This window comes from Jatropha curcas, chromosome 2, assembly GCF_041381405.1.
Source record: "Jatropha curcas cultivar XTBG-Jc1 chromosome 2, XTBG_Jcur_1.0, whole genome shotgun sequence".
Classification (NCBI taxonomy): Eukaryota; Viridiplantae; Streptophyta; class Magnoliopsida; order Malpighiales; family Euphorbiaceae; genus Jatropha; species Jatropha curcas.
In genome coordinates, this window is record NC_143152.1 from 9,320,127 (window position 1) to 9,345,189 (window position 25,063).

A 25,063-nucleotide genomic window follows, 5' to 3' on the forward strand; every position below is an offset into this window, starting at 1 on the left:
GGAAAGCTATTACTTTTAGAACTTCCTCATAAAGTTTAGATATATATTAAAGACTATGTGAGAGACAGTTATTGGATTCTGAATTGCTTCACAAAGCTCTAAGCCAGATTAGAAAACTGATTAAAACCCAAATAGTGAGATATACTGAAAATAGAAGAACAGTTTAGAACTTGGTATATTCACTATGCAAAAGTCCAAAGTTCTAATGTTCAGTAATAGATAAAGCTTATTCCAGTTTAGAACATCAAAACCATTAACAACTTTAGCATTTCTAAAATATAAACAGAAGTGTGAGTAAAATAGTATCAAGTAGAACTTCAGAAAATAAAAAGATTAACACAGTGATTTATAGTGGTTCGGCACTAACTCGCCTACATCCACTCCCCAAGATTCATCTTGAGATCCTCAACTATGTTATCTCTTTTCAAGGGTAAGAGATAAACCAATAGTACAAGGCAATAGATCAACTCCTAGATCTACCCTTTGTCCCACTAGATTTTCTAAGGTTCTAGTTAATTTCAACTCTTTCTATTTTTGGCAGAGAACAGAAACTCAAATCAAGACATTAGAATCTCTCTCACGGAGAAGGTTGCTTGATAACTATTTCACAATAGCTTTTCACCTAAGCTATTACACAAATGTTTTCAAATAAAAACCTAAGTACAAAAGATTACAGAATCTAAATAGATAGACAGAAATGCAAATATAAGCATAGGAAAAATAGTATTTAAGATTAGATAATCGTTTTAAAGATCAGAACTGCTTTTCAAAAGAAGTTGTTATAAAATTTCTTTTCTCTTTTAAAGATAAAACGTGAAGTAATAAGATGAAAAAAAATAAGGGGGTTAAGAGTAAGTTTTGAGAGATTAAAGATTTGATTGATGGATTTATACTTTAAAAAAAAAAAACCCTTTTTCTCCACGTCTTTTTAAAGAGAAGACGCCTTTTATAGAGAGGGATGAGAATCTCGTTTTTAGAAATTAAGATCTCTTTTTCAAATCAGAATATTAACTTTCCATTTTTAGAAGATACAGAGATCTTTGTTACCAAAAATTCTTTTGAATCAATATCGTTTCTTTTTGGTAAGCGAATAAGAGAAGATTAAACTTTCCTTTAAAAACATAATTTTTAAAAATAAGGATTTGAAAAATGTTTTTCAAAGTATTCATTTACCAAAAATAATTGAGACAAAATCTCTTTTATTTAGGTAAGTAAATAAAAACAAGATTTTAGTTTTCCTTAAAAATTTATTTCCGAGAGTAAAAATATAAAGATTTTATTCGATTTATTCTATTACCAAAATCGATTGAGACAAAGTCTCTTTAATTTAGTTAAGTGAGTAAAATTCGAATCTTTATGAAGATATTTTTCCAAGATAAGAAAAGTTTTTTTCTAAGTGATTTGTTACCAAAATGATTAAGACATAATCTCTTTCATTTTTGGTAAGAGAATTAAAGAACGAAAAACTTTTAATTTTTAAGAGAATATTTTTCGAAAATACTTTTGGTAAAAAGAGAGAAGAATTAATTTTGTACTTATAAATGAACGTTCTCTCTATCATACAATATATCCTAAAAGGCTAACCACTAAGATCTTCAATGGTCTTCATGATCTTTGTTTATCCTTGGATTTGTAGGAATTTGTCTTGTTTATTTATTTTCCATATTTAGATCTGCATAAAATGATATTAGCACAAATAATATAGTTTAAATTTATTTATTTTATTTTAATCATCAAAATCTCGAAATAACAAATTGACCCTTGAGCCAACAATTAATTATAAAAAGATAAATTATTTTATATTTTCAGATAATGTCATATGGAATAAAAAGGAAAAGAAAATTAAACTAATATTAATAAGCAAAAACTATTTTATTTAAAAATAAGAAAGGAAATAAGGAAAAAGAATTTCAATAATTTTCTCTTTAAATTAGAAGGAAAAATAAAAAAACCATCAAAATAAATTTTTAGAGAAAAATTAATTTTATATTTCTTTTATATCCAAAAATAAGTAACATAAGTTTTTTTCCAAAAAAAATTTAATTGCTTCTTATTTTTTCTTAAATTTAGTTCCGAAAAATATCAGTTTTCAATGAATTGGCCAGGCCTAATTTTTTTATTCCATATTTTCTAGTTTTTTAATTCAATAAACTCTCCCTCCCTTTTAGAGTTACGCTTTGACAAAAATGATCATTTTGAAGAATTGGCTTCTAATTACAACGCTTTACTCTCTGTGTTTTCTTTCCTCTATTAATTTTATTTTTCTTTTATATCCAAAAAAAAATAAGTAACATAAGTTTTTCCGAAAAAACATTTACTTTCTTCTTATTTTTTCTGATCATTCATTAATAAAAAAGTACACAAAAATAAATTAAAAAAACACTTCATTTTTTCTTGGTAATAAAAAAGTGTGGGTCCCGTTTATGTATGGCACAATCCAGAGGAGGGTGAATTGGATTTTTTAAAATTTAACTTTGAAAAACTAAAGATTAGAATTCTGTTGCAGCGGAAATAGAAAGTATTTGTGAGAGTCAGTTATTAAGTTTAGAACTTTCTCACAAAGCTGTTGCAAGATTAGAAGGACTCTATGAAAAAAATTATTGCGTTAAGAACTGCTTCACAAAACTTATGCAAGATTAGAAACTGATTATTACTTAGATTGTGATTTATATTGAATATAAAAGGATATATTAGAACTTGGTATAATCAAAATACAGAAATCCAGAGTTCTAATGTTTCATAAACATAAAGCTTATTCACATTTAGAAACAGAAACTCATTAATAACTTTGCATTTCTGAAAAGATTAACGGTTATGTAAACAAAATATAATCAAGCAAATCTTCAGAAAATGAAAGAAGATAAACACAGAGATTTATAGTGGTTCGGCACTAATTCACCTACATCCACTCCCCAAGACTCATCTTGAGATTATTCACTATGTTATCTCTTTTCAAGGGTTAGAGACAAACCAACTTTACAAGGAAATAGCTCAACACCTAAATCTAAACTTTGTCTCACTAGATTTCTAAAGGTTCTAGTCAACTTCTACCCTTTCTGTTTTACAGAGAATAAAAAACTCAAATCAAGATATTAGAATCTCATACAAGGAGAATGTCGCTTGATAACCTTTTACTACACAACTTTTCACCTAAGTTGTTACTCAAATTTTTTTCGTTTAAAAGTCTCTAGCCTACAATAGATTACAAGAATCTATATAGATAGAGAGAAATGCAATTATAAGCACAAGAAGAATAGAAAACAGATTTTGAAAACAGAAAGAAAGTTCAGAACTATTCTTTAGAAATAGTTGTTACCAGTTTTCTTTTCTCTTAAAAAGATATCTCTTGAAGCAAATAGATGAAAAGAAATAAAGGTAGATTGAAGAGAGAGATTTTTGAGATCTAAAACTTTTAATCAATAGACTTTTACTCTTGCAAAAACCTCGCATTTTCGAAGAAGGAAAAAACATTTTTGTAATAGGAATAAAAATCCCGTTATAAAAGACATTGATCCTTTGCTTTAAAGAATATCTTTGACTTTGTGAAAATAAAAAAGATAGTGTATGTAAATCTTATTTATTTGTTGCCAAAAATAATTTTTTGCCAAAATCTTTTGCATTTAGGTGAGTGGAATTAAAAGAGCAAAGATTTGACTTTTCTTTTTAAGGCGATTTACGAAAATATCTTAAAATGATTTTTAAGAGAGATAAAAATATTTTTATGCTTCTAAAAGAATATTCTCTTTATTCTACATTAATTTCCTAAGATACTAACTACTAAAAGATCTTCAAAAATCCTCAAGGTCTTTAAAGAATCTTGGATTGTAGGAGCTTGATTTCTTTAGCAATTTCTATATTAAAAATTTGCATACAATAACTTTAGCACATACAAGAATATTAAATTTATTTGTTTTGCATAATCATCAAAATCTCAAGATAAAATTGACCCTTGAGCCAAAAATCTCCCCCTTTTTGTTGATGACAAAACCAATAAATTTATCAAATATAAAAACATGTGCTCTCCCTAAGTTTATGCATGTCAACAAAATATAAGTTTTAAACATAACAAATTTATCATGAAGCAAGATTAGAACTTATAAAAACTCTGTAACGGCCCAGCCCATGTGTGATATTGTCCGCTTTGGGCCACACAGACCCGCACGGTTTTGTTCTTGGGGGAAATGGGAAACTTCCTAGGAGGTCACCCATCCTAGGATTTTCGTTAAGCGAGCACACTTAACCCTGGAGTTCTTCCAACTCTCCAGCCATTCCACCACCAAAAGGCCTCACACATGTTTTGAAACCGCCCACCTATAGGTACATCACTTCCCTCTCGCACTTAACCGATGTGGGATTCGCCTAAGGTGAGTGCACTGTGAGTGCACTGTCACTACAGCCACCGCTCACCCCCCTTTGGGGACTCAGCGTCCTCGCTGAGGTTTGCCCCACCACCGGCCAGAGGAGTGAGGCTTCGGCTCTGATACCAATTGTAACGGCCCAGCCCATGTGTGATATTGTCCACTTTGGGCCACACAGACCCGCACGGTTTTGTTCTTGGGGGAAATGGGAAACTTCCTAGGAGGTCACCCATCCTAGGATTTCTGTTAAGCGAGCACGCTTAACCCTGGAGTTCTTCCAACTCTCCAGCCATTCCACCACCAAAAGGCCTCACACATGTTTTGAAACCGCCCACCTATAGAGTTCATCCGGTTGAGTAGGTATGCTACTGAGATGATTCCTACTGAGTCTGATAGATGCAAGCGCTTCAGGAAAGGCTTGCATGATGAATATCGCATGCATTTGGTTGCTCATCCTCATACATCATTGTCTTCCCTAGTGAAGGCAACTTTAGAGCTTGAGGAAGTGAGGAATGAGCAGCAGGCTAGGAGGCAACGGAGTCAGCAGGGTCAACAAAAGAGGTTTCAGGGTATGGTATCTGGACAGACTTCTGAAGCTCAGTCTAGTAGTAAGAGGCATAGAGGTTCATCACAGACCTGGTCTAGACCGATTCAGAGACATGGACAGGGTACTCATGGCAGAGTAGCTCCACAGACCACATCTGTTGCTAGTGGTGGAGGTGCTACATGGATTGATATTCCGACATGTACTCAGTGTGGAAAGAAGCATCCCGGGGTTTGTAGGAGATTTTCTGGGGCATGCTTTCGATGTGGGTCTACAGAGCATTTGCTTCGAGACTACCCAATGACTTTGGCTAGTGCAGCTCCTCAGGTAGGGAGGTCGGCTCCTTATGTTTCGAGAGGCAGAGGCAGAGGCCGTGGTGATACAGGAGGCACTGGGAGTCAGAGGCCAATTTCAGAGACAGTGGAAAAACTTGAGTCCAGAGCACCTGCTAGAGCGTATGCTATCCGGACTAGGGAGGAGCAGGATGCCCCAGACGTTATCATTGGTACATTCTCTCTCTTTGATATTTCTGTATATGCTTTGATTGATCCTGGCTCTACTCATTCATATTTATGCATACATGTGGGTAGATTGGGTAATATGCATGCTGATATGTTAGAGCATGGTATTGAGGTTACTAACCCCTTAGGTCATAGTGTCGTAGTTAATCGGATGTATAGAGATTGTCCATTGGTAATCTATGGCCATGTGTTTCTGGGAGATCTAATAGAGTTGCCTTTCCGGGAGTTTGATGTGATATTGGGTATGGATTGGTTATCTAGACATGGAGTTATGATTGATTGTAGACTTAAGAGGATTACACTCCAGACTTCATCTGGTGAGGAGATTGTAGTTGTGGGTGAGAGGTCGGATTACCTCTCTAATGTTATTTCTGCTTCTACTGCTAGACGACTGATCCAGCATGGTTGTGAGGCCTACTTAACCTGTGTACTTGCTCCAGAGTCAGAATCTCCTAGTGTCCATGATATACCCACAGTATGTGATTTTCCGGATGTGTTTCCAGAGGAGTTGCCTGGTTTACCTCCTGAGAGAGAGGTTGAGTTTGATATTGAGGTTATGCCTGGTACTGCACCGATGTCCATTGCTCCGTATCGGATGGCGCCTGCTGAGTTGAAAGAGTTAAAGATACAGATTCAAGAGTTGCTTGATAAGGGTTTTATTCGTCCTAGTGTATCTCCGTGGGGTGCTCCAGTATTGTTTGTAAAGAAGAAGGATGGATCACTTAGATTGTGTATTGATTACAAACAACTTAACAAAGTTACTGTGTGATAAGTGTAAATTTTATAGTGTTTTTAATATAGTTTTTATTAGAATTTTAGTAAGCTTTTATTACTTTAATTTGATTTTAAATCACTTTTAATATAATTGTGTTCAAAAGCTTCCTTGATCTTTAATCCGCTTGATCTAAGAGAAAATTGTAGGAATTTGGCGCAGAAAAGATCTTTATAATACAAGGCACTTAGCCTCTAGCACGCCCAGGCCGTGCTAAAAGGCACAACCGTGCTAGAAGCCAAGGAAACCAAAGGAGAGACAGAAGAGAGCACGACCAGGGAGTGTCAAAAGGCACGGCCGTGCCACAATGGGACCAGGGCGTGTCAAGCATAGCACGCCCATGGCAACTCTAGGCAGACTTCCAGAGAAAAGCACGCCCTGCCTGTGCTTTATAGCACGCCCGTGCCTCAGTGATTCACTAGCCCGTGCTACCTAGCACGCCCCGTGCTTCACTAGCCAGACTTCCAGACTAAAGCACACCCAGCCCGTGCCATGAAGCACGCCCGTGCTGTGCAGGCGGAACCAGCGTGAATTTAATACGCAAATCAAGCTTTTTCTCACATGGGCCGACTTCAGGGAGTTTCCTAAACACACTAAACAAGACCTGGACCTATTCTTGGAGGAAAAGGAGTCCTAATCAAGAAGAAATCAAGAGCCTAAACAGTCATGATCTCCTATAAAGGATTTTGCACTAAATAAGGATTCTATTTCCTAAAAGGAGTCAGACTTGCCTTCAGGAACTCTATATAAAGAGAGGAACTTCTCATAACAGGGGATCTCATTTTTTATGCAATTTCTTTACATAATTCTTTCTCTCAAAGATTTCAAGCATTAAATAATTGTGCCAAGATTCAAGGAAGCCATCAACATAGCTGTGATACCGTTTTTATTCTAAACTCTTCATCTTGTTTCTTTCTTTATTGACTGTCTTTAAATATGATGAATGATTCAAGTATGATTGAGTTTAATTTAATTACTATGTCTAGCTAAACTCTTATACTAGGGATTTGATGTAATTTAATTCGATTACAGTTTATAATATTAGATTTATTTTTCTTTATTCTTGTTATAACTTATTATTGTGCTTAAGGCTTCCAGGCAGAAATTATTTCCCCTAGATTGAGCTATTTCAATAATCACATTCGGGAGAAGGGTTATTGATATGAAAAAGATAATAATTTACTTGAGAATAATAACTTGATGTGGAAGCTATATGGTTTGACTCAAGGGGGGTTTTCATAAGTTAATAAAGTATTAAGTTGTGAACTCACAAAACAACCACAAAACCTAATAATCTGATTTATGTTTAATTTCACTATTAAAGATAGGTAATTAAACTGGATTAGAATAGCTAACAATAAATCGGGAGAGCTTGTTAGTAACTTTAGGGTTGTTTCTCCTACTTGAACAATTAAAGTTGATTAATGAACTAATAGAATAAGCTGGATAGAATTAAGTGAAATCAAATTCCCTAGTAGCTTAATCCTCTGATTTCTTTTCACCTGAATTTTGTGTTTGATCTCTTCTATTTTACTTTAAATTTTATTTACCTTACAGCGAATCTCTCTTATCATCGTCTAAATAATAATAGGTTAACATAATTTTGGTAATTGATAAACAATCCCTGTGGATACGATACTCTCTTACTCTATATTACTTGTTGCGATTTCGTACACTTGCGAAAAACGCTGTCAAGTTTTTGGCGCCGTTGCCGGGGATTGGCGTATCAATATCAATACGAATTACCCTATTGTTAATTTAGACACTCTTTTATTTAATTTTCTTTTAAGTACTGTTCCAGGTTGTTTTATGCAAAAAAGATCAAGGAATACAAATACTGAAACTCTAATCTTTGATCCGGAAATTGAACGAACTCTTCGAAGGCTCAACGCTGCAAGAAAAACACAAGAAATAAAACTCGAACAACAGGCAAACATGGCCAACGAAAATGAAAACAAGAATGAAAACATGGTCGGGCCACCACTTCAACATCCGGTCCGTATCTTAAGGGATTATACAACACCTAATCTGAATGGGACAACCTCAAGTATTACTAGACCTAGGGTAGAAGCTAATAACTTTGAGATTAAACCCGCAATTATCCAAATGCTCTCTACCTCGATCCGATATGGGGGGTTGCCTAGTGAAGATCCTAATGCTCACATCACCAATTTTCTGGAAATTTGTGACACTTTCAAACAAAACGGTGTTTCTGAAGGTGCAATCAAATTAAGACTTTTCCCATTCACTCTTAGGGATAAAGCTAGATCATGGTTACAATCATGTCCCGCTGGAAGTTTTACAACATGGGATGAATTAGCTCAAAAATTTCTAGCTAAATTCTTTCCATCCTCAAAAACCACCAAGTTGCACAATGAAATAATGACATTTGCTCATCATGATCAAGAGAGCTTGTATGAAGCTTGGGAAAGATTCAAGGACTTGTTAAGAAAGTGCCCACATCACAGTTTGCCCAAGTGGTTACAGGTACAAACCTTCTATAATGCATTATCTCCTAACATCAAAATTACTTTAGATGCAGCTGCAGGTGGATCCTTTGAAAAGAAAGGAATTGATGAAGCGTATGAGTTGATAGAGGAAATGGCAAGCAACAGCCACTGCCAAAACAATTCTGAAAGAAGAAGAACCGCAGGAGTCTATGAAATAGATGCCATTACAGCACTTAATGCCAAGGTAGATAACATGGTAAGGAAATTGGACATGTTAACTACTAATCCTGTAAATCTGTTATGCAAATGTGTGATAGGTGCAATGGACAACATGGAATTGGGGAATGCATCATGGACTCTTTAAATCCACAAACTTTGGAGTAAGTGAACTATGTGATGAATCAAGGAAGAAAGAATTACCCCTATTCAAATTCATATGATAACAGGTTAAGGAATCATCCTAATCTATCCTATGGTAATCCTAACAATGCCTTGAATGCACCACCAGGGTTCCATCCTCCAGAAAAGAAATCTCATGATGACCTCCTCACTGCTCTTTCCAAATCACACATGGAATTCATGAATGAAACCAGGGAAAACCATAATATCCAGCAGGCTGCAATAAGAAATTTGGAAATTCAGCTAGGGCAATTTGCAAATATGATGGCATCTCGACCTCAAGGTACGTTACCTAGCAATACTGAAAAGAATCCAAAAGAACAAGTGCAAGCTATCACCTTGAGGAGTGGCAAACAATTAGATGAACTACCAAAGGAAGAAAAAGAACAACCAAAGGTGCCTATCATTGACTTAGAGGAAAAAGAAAAGGTAAAACCCTATGTTCCTCCTATTCCCTTTCCACAAAGATTAAAGAAAGCACAAGATGACAAGAGCTTCCTCAAGTTTCTGGATGTGTTTAAGAAGCTTCAAATCAATATTCCTTTTGCTGAAGCTCTTGCTCAAATGCCTAGCTATGCTAAATTCCTAAAAGATATCCTGAGCAAGAAACGAAAAATTGATGATCAAGGAACGGTAATGTTAACGGAGGAGTGCAGTGCAATTATCCAAAACAAATTGCCTCCAAAGTTAAAAGATCCAGGAAGTTTTTCTATCCCTTGTAACATTGGTAATCTTGACTTTGAAAAAGCTTTGGCAAATTTAGGTGCTAGCATTAATCTTATGTCCTATGAAGTTTTTAAGATGCTAGGTATGGGAGAGCTCAAACCAACAAAGATGTCTTTGCAATTAGCAGATCGTTCAATTAAATATCCTAGAGGAATTGTAGAAGACGTGCTTGTAAAGGTAGGTACATTCATCTTTCCTGTTGATTTTGTTATTCTTGACATTGATGAGGACAGGGAAGGATCTCTAATTCTGGGAAGGCCCTTTCTTGCAACTGCAAGAGCATTAATTGATGTTTATGAGGGTAAGTTGACCTTAAGAGTTGGACAGGAAGAGATTGTTTTTGATGTACTTAAATCTTGTAAACTTCCTATGGACTATGGGGACTGTTTCCTAATTTATGTTGTTGATGAATGTGTGGAAAGCACTTTGCATGTTGTGAACCCCTCCCCAAAACATCAAATGCATATGGATGCATGTGACTAAGGAAGAAATGCACGTGATGTGTGTGAGTCGCCACCTTGTTTAATTATTTAAGGGTAAACTAGGAAAAAACCCTGAGTGACTCCAATTTTTAATTAACCTAGTTACTAGATTAATTATCCCAATGTTTAAGGCACAGTCTGCAAACCCGAGGTGGATCCCGAGACTATGTCATGCTGATAAACTAACCGATGAATGAATGCTTTGCAAGGTGAATGATGGATTAATGAAATGTTTGAGTGATTTTGACTTGCCGCTCGGGGTTAAATCCCTAACGTACCTACGTACTTCCGTTTGAATGGAAGATCAAAGTCAACGTAGTTCGATAGGCCTTCTTTGAAGGGCTTTGAAGGTGTATGCTTAATGCATGAGTGTGTGTATGCTTCGTGCATGTTCGTTTAAGCATTTTGCCAAAGGATCGATTGATTCGATTAGGCGTTCGTAGCCAAAAATGTTGGTTTTAAGGCATTCGTGCCAAAAATGGTTGTCGGGCGATTTGTCGCCAAAGTCGTTGATTTTAAGGCTCTTAGCCAAAATGGTTGATTTAGGCAATCTGTTTGCCAAAATGATGTGATTGGGCGATTGTCGCCAAAATGATTGATTTTAAGGCTTTTAGCCAAAATGTGTTGATTTAGGCAATCTGTTTGCCAAAAGTGTTGATTGGGCGATTGTCGCCAAAATGATTGATTTTAAGGCCTTTGGCCAAAAAGTGTTGATTTAAGCAATTCGTTTGCTAAAATGTGTAATTTAGGCGATTGTCACCAAAATGGTTGATTTTAGGGCCTTTGGCCGAAATGTGTTGTTTTAGGCAATTAGTTTGCCAAAATGTGCGATTTAGGCTTTAATGCCACGATTATTAATTAATCGGGCGTTCGAGCTTAATCACAATTTATTGTCGAAACGTGATTGATTAAGGCTTTTAGCCACAATTATTGATTAATTGGACTTAAGCCGGATTTGTTGAAAATAAGGCAGTTGAACCGTAGTTATTAATTAACTAGGCTCTTTAGCCAAAATTGTCGGGTTTAAGCTTATTACCACGATTATTAATTAACCGGGCATTTAGCTTAAATTCATTTACTTGAGGCAATTTGTTTGCCTAATGATGACATGGATGCATTTATGCAGTTGTAGAATTATTAGGAGTAGAAGAGAAGCATGCATGAAGTGCTAAAATTAAATAGGCAGAGTTTCGTTTACGTACCTGATTTAATCGGAAACCGCTTCTTAATTCCAGATTAAGCTCCTTGCTTGGGAATTAATTAATTTTAATTTGTTTAATTTTAATGTTCAAATATCACAACAAAAATGCAATAAAAATTAAATTAAATGTAAAAAGCGGTAAAGAAATCGCAAGGAGCGTGGGAGGGAGAAAGATCGTCCGTCAACACAGACAGGGGTGTCAAAAAATGAAGGGGGAGAGGCCATTTTATAGGCCAAAACGGGTCGCCGGCGGCACCGGCGGCAGGTGCCGCAGTGCCGGCGGCAGGTGCCGCCAGCGGTCCGGCGGTATGTGCCGCCGGTGCCGGTGGCAGGTGCCACGGTGGCCGGAGCCACCGTGCTCGGCCGCGATTACTTGGGCTTTTTCACTCCGGAGGAGTTTTCGGGAGTTCCGGGTCTCAGAAAAATATTCCGGGACCTGTTCCGCGATCCTCGTGACATTCCGGACGTTTTAAGTACCATATTGGCATACTTCCAGTAAATGTCCAAAATGGCCTCCGGTCCGGCCGGACTGTTTGCACAGTTGCTGCAGCAAAGTCAAATTTAAAGTAGCAAAGTCAAAACAAATGGCACGGTACTGTAGCAGGCGTGCTTTCCTCCATTTAAAGAGTTTCACATACCATGTTATTCCCCTGAGCCTCAAAATTTGAGTATTCACACATGTCGAAAATAACATTAATGAACCAAGCATCCTGAATGGAAAAGAAAAGGAACCACCTAAGCATGAACTAAAACAACTTCCATCTCATTTAAAACATGCATTCTTAGGAGAGAACCATTCCTTTCCTGTTATTATCTCTTCTCACCTAACACTTGATCAGGAGGAAAGGTTGTTGAAGGTTCTACGTAGACACAAGAAAGCATTAGGGTGGTCTATCTCGGATTTACAAGGAATAAGCCCGAGTGTGTGCATGCATAAAATCTTGATGGAAGAAGACTACAAACCTTCAATCGAGCATCAAAGGCGACTGAACCCAAACATGAAGGAGGTAGTCAAGGCTGAAATCATCAAACTCTTAGATGCCGGCATCATTTATCCAATTTCAGACAGTAATTGGGTAAGTCTTGTCCAAGTTGTTTTTATTAGAATTTTAGTAAGCTTTTATTACTTTAATTTGATTTTAAATCACTTTTAATATAATTGTGTTCAAAAGCTTCCTTGATCTTTAATCCGCTTGATCTAAGAGAAAATTGTAGGAATTTGGCGCAGAAAAGATCTTTATAATACAAGGCACTTAGCCTCTAGCACGCCCAGGCCGTGCTAAAAGGCACAACCGTGCTAGAAGCCAAGGAAACCAAAGGAGAGACAGAAGAGAGCACAGCCAGGGAGTGTCAAAAGGCACGACCGTGCCACAATGGGACCAGGGCGTGTCAAGCATAGCACGCCCATGGCAACTCTAGGCAGACTTCCAGAGAAAAGCACGCCCTGCCTGTGCTTTGTAGCACTCCCGTGCCTTAGTGCTTCACTAGCCCGTGCTACCTAGCACTCCCCATGCTTCACTAGCCAGACTTCTAGACTAAAGCACACCCAGCCCGTGCCATGAAGCACGCCCGTGCTGTGCAGGCGGAACTAGCGTGAATTTAATACGCAAATCAAGCTTTTTCTCACATGGGCCGACTTCAGGGAGTTTCCTAAACACACTAAACAAGACCTGGACCTATTCTTGGAGGAAAAGGAGTCCTAATCAAGAAGAAATCAAGAGCCTAAACAGTCATGATCTCCTATAAAGGATTTTGCACTAAATAAGGATTCTATTTCCTAAAAGGAGTCAGACTTGCCTTCAGGAACTTTATATAAAGAGAGGAACTTCTCTTAACAGGGGATCTCGTTTTTTATGCAATTTCTTTACATAATTCTTTCTCTCAAAGATTTCAAGCATCAAATAATGGTGCTAAGATTCAAGGAAGCCATCAACATAGCTGTGATACAGTTTTTATTCTAAACTCTTCATCTTGTTTCTTTCTTTATTGACTGTCTTTAAATATGATGAATGATTCAAGTATGATTGAGTTTAATTTAATTACTATGTCTAGCTAACTCTTATACTAGGGATTTGATGTAATTTAATTCGATTACAGTTTATAATATTAGATTTATTTTTCTTTGTTCTTGTTATAACTTATTATTGTGCTTAAGGCTTCCAGGCAGAAATTATTTCCCGTGGATTGAGCTATTTCAATAATCACATTCGGGAGAAGGGTTATTGATATGAAAAAGATAATAATTTACTTGAGAATAATAACTTGATACGGAAGCTATATGGTTTGACTGAAGGGGGGGTTTTCATAAGTTAATAAAGTATTAAGTTGTGAACTCACAAAACAACCACAAAACCTAATAATCTGATTTATGTTTAATTTCACTATTAAAGATAGGTAATTAAACTGGATTAGAATAGCTAACAATAAATCGAGAGAGCTTGTTAGTAACTTTAGGGTTGTTTCTCCTACTTGAACAATTAAAGTTGATTAATAAACTAATAGAATAAGCTGGATAGAATTAAGTGAAATCAAATTCCCTAGTAGCTTAATCCTCTGATTTCTTTTCACCTGAATTTTGTGTTTGATCTCTTCTATTTTACTTTAAATTTTATTTACCTTACAGCGAATCTCTCTTATCATCATCTAAATAATAATAGGTTAACATAATTTTGGTAATTGATAAACAATCCCTGTGGATACGATACTCTCTTACTCTATATTACTTGTTGCGATTTCGTACACTTGCGAAAAACGCTGTCACTGTGAAGAATCGGTATCCATTGCCTCGGATAGATGATTTGTTTGATCAGTTGAGAGGAGCTAGTGTATTCTCGAAGATAGATCTGAGATCAGGTTATCATCAGCTAAGGGTGAAGGAATCAAATGTACCTAAGACTGCTTTCAGGACACGTTATGGTCACTATGAGTTCTTGGTAATGCCGTTTGGTTTGAGTAACGCTCCTGCAGTGTTCATGGATTTAATGAACCGGATCTTTCATCCTTACTTAGATCAGTTTGTGGTTGTGTTCATTGATGACATCTTGGTATATTCTCGGACTATAGAGAATCATGATTACCATTTGAGAATTGTACTTCAGATATTGAGAGAGAGGCCTTTTGGTGGTGAAATGGCTGGAGAGTTGGAAGAACTCCAGGGTTAAGCGTGCTCGCTTAACAGAAATCCTAGGATGGGTGACCTCCTAGGAAGTTTCCCATTTCCCCTAAGAACAAAACCGTGCGGGTCTGTGTGGCCCAAAGCGGACAATATCACACATGGGCTGGGCCGTTACAATACAAAGGATATTACTTCTGGATTCTTTCACTCTATCTGTACCCTCATAGGTAACTCTAAATTTTTCCCAAACTTCTGTTGCAGATTTACATCCAGACATTTTGTTATATTATGTTGCATCTAAAGCACAATGAAGAATATTAATAGCTTCCACATTTATAGAAATATCATTCCAATCAGCATCTTATTCAATTTTCAAAAACTACTTTATGAGGGAAAGCTATTACTTTTAAAACTTCCTCAAAAAGTTTAGATATATATTAAAGACTTGTTTTCGCCCCTCCCTAATTACCCATTTTATTAATGATTGTGTTTATGATGGAGAGTTGAGATCCTTTAAAACCCCGGAAAATGATCTCGGAAAACTTCTTTTTTATTTGTTTAGAATTATTGGAAAACGGTGTTAAAAACCTTATGAGAAACGCGGTGCTGATAAATCGGTCTTATAAAATATTTGAGTCGCCACCCATTATTTCGGCAATGGGACCGTTTCCGATTTTAATTTACAAAAATGACTACATTTAACCCAATTTTTATTTAAGGCCAATTATTTGAAAAACTGGTCAGGCAAACCGTGTGCGGTTCTAGGTAAGCGAATTAGGTACGTCGGCCCGTTAGAAGCCGACGCCCGGAAAATCGACCTCTTTTAACCTACAATTTCTAATTGATTTTATTTTAGAAAAGCCAAATTATTTAATTAAACCCAACTAGATTAAATCGAACTGAGCTCCTATGTGGAAAATTAATTAATCGCCCCAAATAGATTCATTCATTGCATTCATAATAAATCATCACATCCATCATCCACCCATAGCAAAAATAATTAAAAGACCCGCTCTTGCCTTATGGTTAAAGGAGGGCCACAAGCCGAATTTAATAATATAATTTCAACAATATAAATAATAAATCCTAAAATCTCAAAATCATAGTAAATTAATTTGTTTGATTTGATTAGAACACAATCTGCCCATTATTGGTCATTTCTTGAATTAAAATTAAACATTTATTTAATGTCATGCAATTAAAATAAAATAAAGAAAAAGTATTCTGGAACCCTAGAATAGTTGCGTCACGCAGCTGTTCTATGAAGAACAGTTGCGTGACACGACTGTCCGTGACCTTATTAAAATTTTCAGTTTCATTAATTATTTATTTAAGATATAACATTAAGTAAAAATATAAAAACGAAGTAAAAACTACTCCCACGAACAGTTCCGTCACGCAGGTGGTCCAAGCAAAGTCAAGGTCTTTTGGACATGAACAGTTGCGTCACGCAGGTAGTAGCTGCGTGACGCAACTACTCTGGTCCGTAACTACCTTTCAAACTATTCTTTTTACGTGTTCTTTTATTAACAGATGTTTAATATAACTCAGAAACACTCAGAAATGGGCAAAATGTTGTTTAATCAACACCAAACTAACCAAATACTAAGAAAATAAGATTTTTCACAAATAAATAACTAAAAATAAAAAGGAAGGTTTAGATGATTACCTAACCCTTAGATTCCAGGATTGCATATGATTTAGATGATTTGGGAACAAGACTTCACGATCCCAAAAGCGTTTAGCACCAAGTTTTAGCAATAAGAACGTTTCTTTTCTTCCTTTTCTCTCTTTTTCTCTTTTTATGTCCTTCTTGTGTTTTTTTAAGTTTTCAATCTATCTTTCTAATGGCTTAGTCTTCCTCAAGGTTACTCACTAGAGTTCTTAAGGAAAACCCTAGCCGCAATAATATTTTTTATCAGTCTAAAATGCCAAAGTCCAGAGAAAAAATGAGAAAAGTCCCGTTTAGAAATGAAAATGTTGTATTTATATGGGTAGGGCAACAGAACAAAGCTGCATCACGCAGGTAGCAGTTGCGTGACAGACCCGCGAGCTGCGTGACGCAGCTTACTTTTCGTACAGTTGCCGCGTATCCATACAAACAGTGCAGACTATTACACGGGCATGTCCAAGTGATGTCAGCCTGGTTAGAGTTGCGTGACGCAACTACTAGTGCCGTCACGCAGTTTATAGCTGCGTGACGCAACCCTAGCGCAGGTCAGACCCTTTTGGACCGGTTTGATTCAATTTTTGGTTGAAAACGCTTCTGGTTGACCATGCTTCTTTGTTCCTTATCCTTATATCATCACCGGGTTAGGTGGGGGCATAAAATTACGCGTCAACAGTTTGCCCCCCCACTCTATCATTAATTGTATAAATAATTAATGTTAAAGTGGTCAATTGAAGCGCCTTCAATCTGACAACCATCCTCGAAGCTCGGTTTGATCAGCTTGGAAAGATGTTAAGTTGACTTGATCATCTGGCCACCTACTCAGCTCGGTTTGATCGGCTTTTGTTGGCTCCAGTCGGATCAGTAGTGATATCCAAAATTTGGTTTGATGAAGATACCTTCGAAGCTCGGTTTGATCGGCTTGAAGGGTTTTAATTTGATCATCTGGCCACCTACTCAGCTCGGTTTGATCGGCTTTTGTCGGCTCCAATCGGATCAGTAGAGACATCCTCGAGACTCGGTTTGATCGGCTCGAAAGACGTTGGTTTTGCCCTAGTCAACTTTGCAATTCACCATCATTGACCGGGAAAGAGAGTTCAAACAGCTTCGCAATACACCATCATTATTTGAAGGTTGAAATTGTTCTGATCAGCTTCGCAATGCACCATCACTAATCAGTAGAAGAATTAATCTGAACAGCTTTGCAATACACCATCACTGCTCGGTGGACCCTATCAGCTTCGAAAAACCATCACCGATTGGCCTGAAAAATTGTTCACAAGAAAAAGAGCAATATCTGTGTACAAACAGACCTTGCCTTTTGTTAGAAAAAGTTGGGACATCACATGCCCCCATGCATTAATCATAAAATAAAGGATTTGCATCAGGGCAAAAGATTATACTTTTGCCCCCAGTCCGGAATTTCGATCTAGGACCAAAAATATTAGCTTTTTAGGCATACTTTTCAATATTTATTGTCAAAATTTGGTTCAATAATTTTGCAAAAATTTAGCAAAAATTTAGACATAAAAAATTTTGAGTCTGAATTTTCAGGTATACCCTTCCTGATGTAGTGGTTTAAAGAAAACTTACCTGAGGGTCATCTGGGCAATTTGATGCTCCTGCCCACTGTGCGGTGAGTGGAAAAAATTGCTGAAGTGTGCGGGCCGCATACCGCCGTCAAATTGCTTGAACGGGTTGTTACAGGCGTTAGATGCGCTGTACAGACCCTGCGTGCTTGATAAAAGATGATGGGCCCCTTCTTTGGGCTTGGAGAAGTGGGCTTGGGCCCAATCGCTTACTATAAGTTTCTTCTTTAACCAATTCATTTTCACTTATCTCAAACCCTAAGCAATCTGAGAATTCTCTGAACTTTCAACCAAAAAACAATGTCATAACTTTCTGAAATCCCTGCTTCCGCCTATACTTCGGAGATGGAGACCTTAGGAGCGATCCCGGATATCCCGACTTTTGACGGCGAGCCGGTGCCGGTCAGCCGAAATCCGCTGACTTCAGGGATGCGACCGCTGCAGCTTCTCCCGTTGCCGGATACCGAGTTCCCGGTGCGCTACGAGACTAGCCGGATGCGCGGCTTTCAGACTGAGGTAAGTAAAATTTTCTTCAATTTTCTCACTTTCAATTCTTAAAGTTGGTTGATTTATTTGAAATTTTAGTCTGTGCATGCGCCGGCAGTTGCGCCACGCAGGAAAGAGTTGCATGACGCAGCTGTTCCTGCGTGAACAGTTGCGTGACGCAATTGTTCAAGGTGCCAGAGAACCCTAGCTTTCCTGAACTTAGGATTTCACCCCTTGCATGCGTTTAAATGCTTGAATTGTTGATGAATGATTGATGCCATCTTCCCTGTGACTTATTTTGCCCTGAAAAAATGCATAGAAATAACACAGACACAGTGAATTTGAATCAATAGGTTAGTTTTCTGCGTACCTGCGACAGTTGCGTCACGCAACTGTTCTTTGGAAGAACAGTTTCGTGACGCGACTGTTCGTCAACGAGGCTAGGCCTTGAACAGTTGCGTGGCACAGCTGTTGAGATGCATGGCGCAGCTGTGGAGATGCGTGGCGCATCTATTCTTAGAATGCCAAACTTTAAATAGTTGCGTGACGCAGCTGTGGAGTTGCGTGACGTAGGTACTGAGGTGCGCGACACAATTGTTCTTCAGGGTGCGCAACTTGGGCAAGCTGCATGACGCAGCTGTGTAGACGCGTGATGCGGCTATGTAGATGCGTGACACAGCTACAATACAACTCGAGACTAGAATTTCTAATTTTCCCTGTCATAGAACAAAAATAAATAATTGTCAATCCAATATTTATTTAAATTGAAACTTTGCTTACACAGGTTGATCTGGGCAAGGCCCGCTCGGGTGGATCGTCCACTGACGCATCGGCATTCTGGGATCTGCTGGACCCGCCCATGCGTGCTCGGGTCGTTGCTGCTAGCTTCAGCGATTATGCTGCGGGGCTCCGCCGCACACAGCCTCGCTTTCCACCCGCCATGCGGTATGCGCTGATGGAGCGGTGGAACGACTGCACCCACACGTTCGTGTTTGGCTTTGGGGAGATGTCGCTCACACCGGTGGATTATGCTGCCATCACGGGTCTTCGATTTGCTGGTCCAGTCGCTCCCCTGGACGCTTGGTACCAGACCGCTACACTCGGAGCTCAGTTGGTCCGCTCCTTGCTTGGTGTGACCACCCAGACCAGGTACACCGCGCAGGGATGCGTGTCATATGAGGTTGTCTATCGGTTCTGGGCTGAGAGGATCAGGACGAGGCTGGCGGCATGGAGGGAGTTGCCAGTGGAGGCCCGACCTGCTGCCCCTGCTTATACTCAGGAGGAGAGGGACCAGGCTGCTCGATCCTTTCTCTTCTATATTATCTCGTCTCAGCTACTATGCACCTCCTAGAATAAGGGAGATCCAGCAGTGCTAGTATGCCTGAGGGACTTGGGCCAGGTCGGGTCCTTCGATTGGGCCACTCTAGCTTTGGCTCATCTCTATCACGGTCTGCATGTCTGGACCCGTGGTAGTGGTGAGTCGAACTGGCAGTTCATCCGGCCACTGGAGGTAAATTCTTTCTTGTCATTTTATTTTCAACTGTTCAACTGTACACCGAATTGTTGTGATCTTTATTGCAGGTATGGGCTTATGAGTACCGCATCTACCCAGGCAGTTCGAGTGGTGACACTCCTGCTGAGTCTCGGCGGATCCCTCGGTATCTGGCGCACTGCCACCATACCTATGTCAGTACCGAGGATCCTGAGTACTGGAGGAGCTTCCTTAACGATAGGTCGCTGTCTGATGTAAGTACGAAAACCTTCTAAATAACTTAGCTTTATTTCCCATCTCTTTTACTGTATAAGTACTGATTCATCTGTTTTGCAGCTACTTCTGACTCCCTGGGAGGGAGAAGCCTGGAGTACTTATCCGGGTCGCGAGGTCGCGGAGCTACACACTCGATCTAGACTCCTTCTGCAGGGGTACTGGCTTGACCAGTACTTCCTGGGGGAGAGAGTCTTTGATATCTCGGTGGCCCCGACACAGCGGCGAGTGCCTCATGCTCCTCCTTGCCATATGTGCATGCTGGAGGGCATGACTACAGAGGATAGGGAGGAGGAGTACGAGGGCTCCGCAGCTGGTGACTTTCTGTCGGCTGGTGACTACCCCGCTTACTTCTCCACTCGGATGCAGGCTCGGCTTCCAGAGATCCTGGAGTACACCCAGGTGATCTTCTTATCTTCAGCCTTATTTATTTTTCTTCAGCTGTTTAATCAACTGACTTAGTATCTTCCTCTGTGAGTTGTCGCAGGAGCGGAAGAAGCATAAGACAGCGGCCCATCATAGAGGTGAGGCTGCAGCTGAGGCAGAGGCGGCTGCTGCTCTGACTGGACCGGCGGGGGTCGTATTGGGCGATGTTCCGTTCCCACCGGGCATGGAGGTGGTGCTGGATCCTGGTCTGGGCCTGGGATCGGGCGTCATCATTCCTGCTGATCTCAGGCAGGCTCCTCCACTACCGCAGCTGGATCCTGAGCATACCACACATGTGAGTAATAAACTGAATTTACAAAGTTAAGAATGTTTTACCTGAATGAGTCTTTTTTGAACATCTTCTTGTGCTTGCAGGTGCCTGCTCAGAGATACCTGGAGGTTTGCCAGAGATTTGGCTTTGCTCGGTCTTTCATCGCCCAGCTCTATTCTGAGCATCATGAGCGGGTACGAATCTTACACACATTTACCTTTTTGCTTCTTATTCTTTACAAACCTTCTTACATACGTCTGCTTTTACAGGATTTGGAGATCGGGAGACTGCGGAGGCACCAGTCTAGCCAGTCCGGCGCTATGGCCCAACTCTAGATGGAGGTGGATCGGCTCCGGACGAGGCTAGAGGTGGAGGGTATCCCGCTAGACTTCTCCGAGGAGGACGATGACAGTTCCTCTTTCGATGATGCACCACCGTCTCCGCCCCTCAGGCGGCTGCTGGTCCGAGCCGGAGGCGTCGGTAGCCCTTCTTCCATGTTTCAGCCATTTTTGAACATTTTGAACGTTTTGTAGTTTGTAGGATGATTGTACAGTTTGGTTAATTTTATGATATCATTTACATTTTTTACAGTATTTTGCTTTTATTACATTATCATACATGTTTATATTTTACAGCTGTGAGATCTTATTCCTGCAAAAACAAAACACAAACACAAAAACACAAAATAGCGGTGTCCCATTTATTCACAAAAGTGGTCCACCTCGTTAGCAGTCAATGAACTAATTTATTGTAAATGAATTAATGAAATAAAATGAAATAAATAAAGAATAAAATAATGAACCTAAAATGAAATACGACAAAAATCAATTCATAAACAGAAGTGGATCGTAGTACTTACCTGAGAGGGCAGTTAATGCGGTTATAAAGACTCAACCTCCTCATTATACAAACTGTCCTTCTTATTAATGCGAGCTTAAATATCCAACTACCGGAGCGATTGGTGCATAAATGCCCTTTCACCCACCATTGACAGTAGATATCAGGTCGAATAATGATGGCATTTCGTTCATTAGGCCCTTTACACTTCTATAAATGGAGGATTCCCTTTACGTCTCCTTCACTTCCAGCATTTCAAAGCAAATCCGTTTCTTAGATAATCCTTTTTCATGGCCTTCAGAAACCAAGTCTCATCCTTCGTCCAATCCATCCCTGACGACCTATGGCAAATTCCTCCTATGATCGAACTCGTTTGGCTGAAATATTTCAAAGACTTAAAACCCGACCATGGCTTCTTGTCTTGGCTCGTCACACACTTCAATCCTAACACCATGGTTTTCTGGTTTGAAGACTCTGAAGTAACTCCGACCTATGAGGAAATGTGTGCCGTGATGGATCATCATCCTGAACAAGACGAAACTTCAACTTCGCCCCCAGGCCCTAGGTATGATCTATCCGAGATTGTGACCCTGTGTCCGGTTTATCTCCCTGATGGCATAAACACAGATCAAGGTCTTCCTTTGGAGCCTTTTCTGAGTAAGGTTCTGTCCATGGATCTGGATCCCTCTTGGATTCGAGCTTGCTGTTTCTTGCTATTGAATGTGTATGCCATGAAGAATCGCCAACCTGGAATTGGAGATTTCCGACTTCTGCTAGTTGTTCGTGACATGCAAATGTATCATCATACTGTCTTCATGATGATTATGGGAGAGACGATGTGTTGGGTCAGGGATATCGCCCTTCACATCACCAACTTCAATGTTCATCATCGCAGTTGTCCAATGTTGTTGCAAGCCTTGGCTCTAGACAAGTTAAGCCTGATTCTTCCGATCCCAGCTCGTTTGATTCCAACCTATGGCCCTGCCAATTTTCGGTCTCGAACTCGAGGACACTTCGATTTTGGGGATAACCCTACAATTCGGTGGACTTGTCGTTGGTGGGGGATCAGACTGGTCACTACCGGAAGCATGAACCTCAACTATGTGTTGTATGCCAGGCTAGACCGTTCCATGGCTTATTTCCCAGATAGGATCAGCCGTCAGTACGGGATGATATAGCGTGTTCCCCGAGTCCACAACTTTGAAAGTGGTCTGATAACGCCGCATCTGTTGACCAATTTGGCTGACCGTTGGCAAAATCGAAACACTAGGTACTTAGATGAAGGAATGATGCAGGATATTGTGACACCCGCATATGTCAACTGGTTCTTTACCCCATGATGATGCTGGGTTCTATGAAAATTGGCATCTGATGATAGCCTCTAGTAGAATAAAAATGTTGTTGTTGTTTTTCTTCTCTGTCTTCTTTTATGCTTAGGCCATGAGCTTTTATTTAATGTACTGCTTTCTTTCAATTAATGACTCCGATGACTCTGTCTTTATTAATTCCTGCTTTCTGCACACATGAATCAACAAAAGACTACAAATCTTTTCTTTCGAAATCATTTGTTGTGTTAGTTATTTGGGCCTCCCGCCCCCGGGTTAATAAATGAAAGCTTCATAAAAATAAATTATTCTGTAAAGATAAAAGCTTACATTTGGAAACAACAAAGAATGGGCTGACTATTTTATTACCTGCACAAATCAAACAAAAACAACATATGTAACTCCTTTATGTATGCATGAACCTATATGAGTACTAAGGTTTTATTCATGGTTTTATATTGATCTTTCCAGGGAAATCGCTGAGAAAATGGTGTTCATCCTTCTGATCAGTGTTTAAAAGAATTCATTGCTTAAGCCAGACCAACAGTCATAACGTTTTAAACCAGATGAGTCAATCTCAATCGGATAAGCAGATAATCAGAGAGGAAGGTCTTGCATTCTTTGACCATAACCCCGGAACAAAAGGAAGAAAAATTTTGAAATTCAAATCCTTTATTAATCTTACTTCTTTTCAACATTATACAGAAGTAAAGAAAACTTATTTTAATACAATGGTCATTTATTCGGACCACTCATTTTCCTATTCTCCTTCAAGTCAAGCTGATGGCATTGAGCAACCAATCACAAATCTGTCATGAACGCATGGCATAGATTTCGCATTTAAACTAAGCACCATGCGTTGATCCCGAAAATTTTGTTTTTATTATTTTTATTCATGCTCTAACTTTTGCCTAGGCCGCCCTTTCGGGTTTTCAACCTAGCGAGCTTTTTTCTTGCCTAAGCCGCCTTTTCGGGTTTTCAACCTAGCTCTCTCTCTCTTTTTTTTCAATCGAAATCATCATTTCAGGCATAGAATCTTTTCATTTGGTCCTGATTGATAATCCAGTTGACAGGCTTCCTTTCCATGGTAATTAATTCAGCGGCACCTTTGGCTAATAGCTTCTGAACTCTGAACGGTCCATGCCAGTTGGGTTTGAATTTCCCACCAGGATGATTGTGGGCTTCATGATCCAATAATCTGATCAATACCAAATCTCCATTCTTTAAAGCCCTTGGATGTACCCGTTTGTTGTAGAAACGAGCAATCCTTCTCTTTCTCATCTGATCCTGGAATCGAGCATTCAGTCTTCTTCCATCTAAGAGCGCTAGATCCTCGTATCTCTTCTTAACCCATTCTTCCTCGGTCAGACCAGCTTCTACCAAAACCCTGAGAGACTTCTTTTCGAGCTCTATCGGTAACACTGCCTCCATCCCATATACAAGTTCAAAGGGAGAGGCTCCATTTACTGATTTGAAGGTAGTGCGATGCCCCCAAAGCGCGAAAGGAAGTTTCTCGACCCAGCTTTTGTACCTTTCACACATCTTCGATAGGATTCTTTTAATCTCCTTATTCGCAGCTTCTACTGCACCATTAGCCTGAGGGCGATAAGGAGAAGAGTGGTGATGCTCAACCTTATATCTATAAAGCAACTGACCAACATCTGCTTGAAAATGAGAACCATTATCTGTAACTATGTGATGGGGCACGCCATAGTGACAGAAAATGTTCTGTTCAATGAATCTAGCCACATGTTTGGCGGTTAAGATTTTGTAAGATATAGCCTCAATCCATCTAGAAAAGTAGTCCACTGCAACCAATATATACTGATGGCCGTTCGATGCTGCTGGCATCATTTTTCCGATAATATCTATGCCCCATGCAGAAAAAGGCCAAGAGGGAGCTGTCAGATGGAGTTCAACAGCGAGTAAGTGGCTTTTATTGTCATGATATTGGCATGCTTTGCAATGACGCACATAATTGACGCAATCACCTTCCATCTGCATCCAAAAATAACCTTGCCTCATGATTTTTCTGGCTAAGCTCATGCCACTTAAATGAGTACCATAAACTCCCTCATGGACGTTCTTTATTATTTCTTCTCCCTCTTTCTTGCTCATGCATCTTAG

At 39.1% G+C, this 25,063-nt stretch overlaps 1 non-coding gene across 1 annotated transcript; it reads right to left on the reverse strand.

Annotated features, from left to right (window-relative positions):
* Positions 1-8,559: 8,559 nt before the first annotated feature.
* Positions 8,560-8,665, reverse strand: LOC149498208 (small nucleolar RNA R71). Its single transcript, XR_016319837.1, has one exon. It is a non-coding gene; the product is annotated as a small nucleolar RNA R71 (small nucleolar RNA).
* Positions 8,666-25,063: the final 16,398 nt, after the last annotated feature.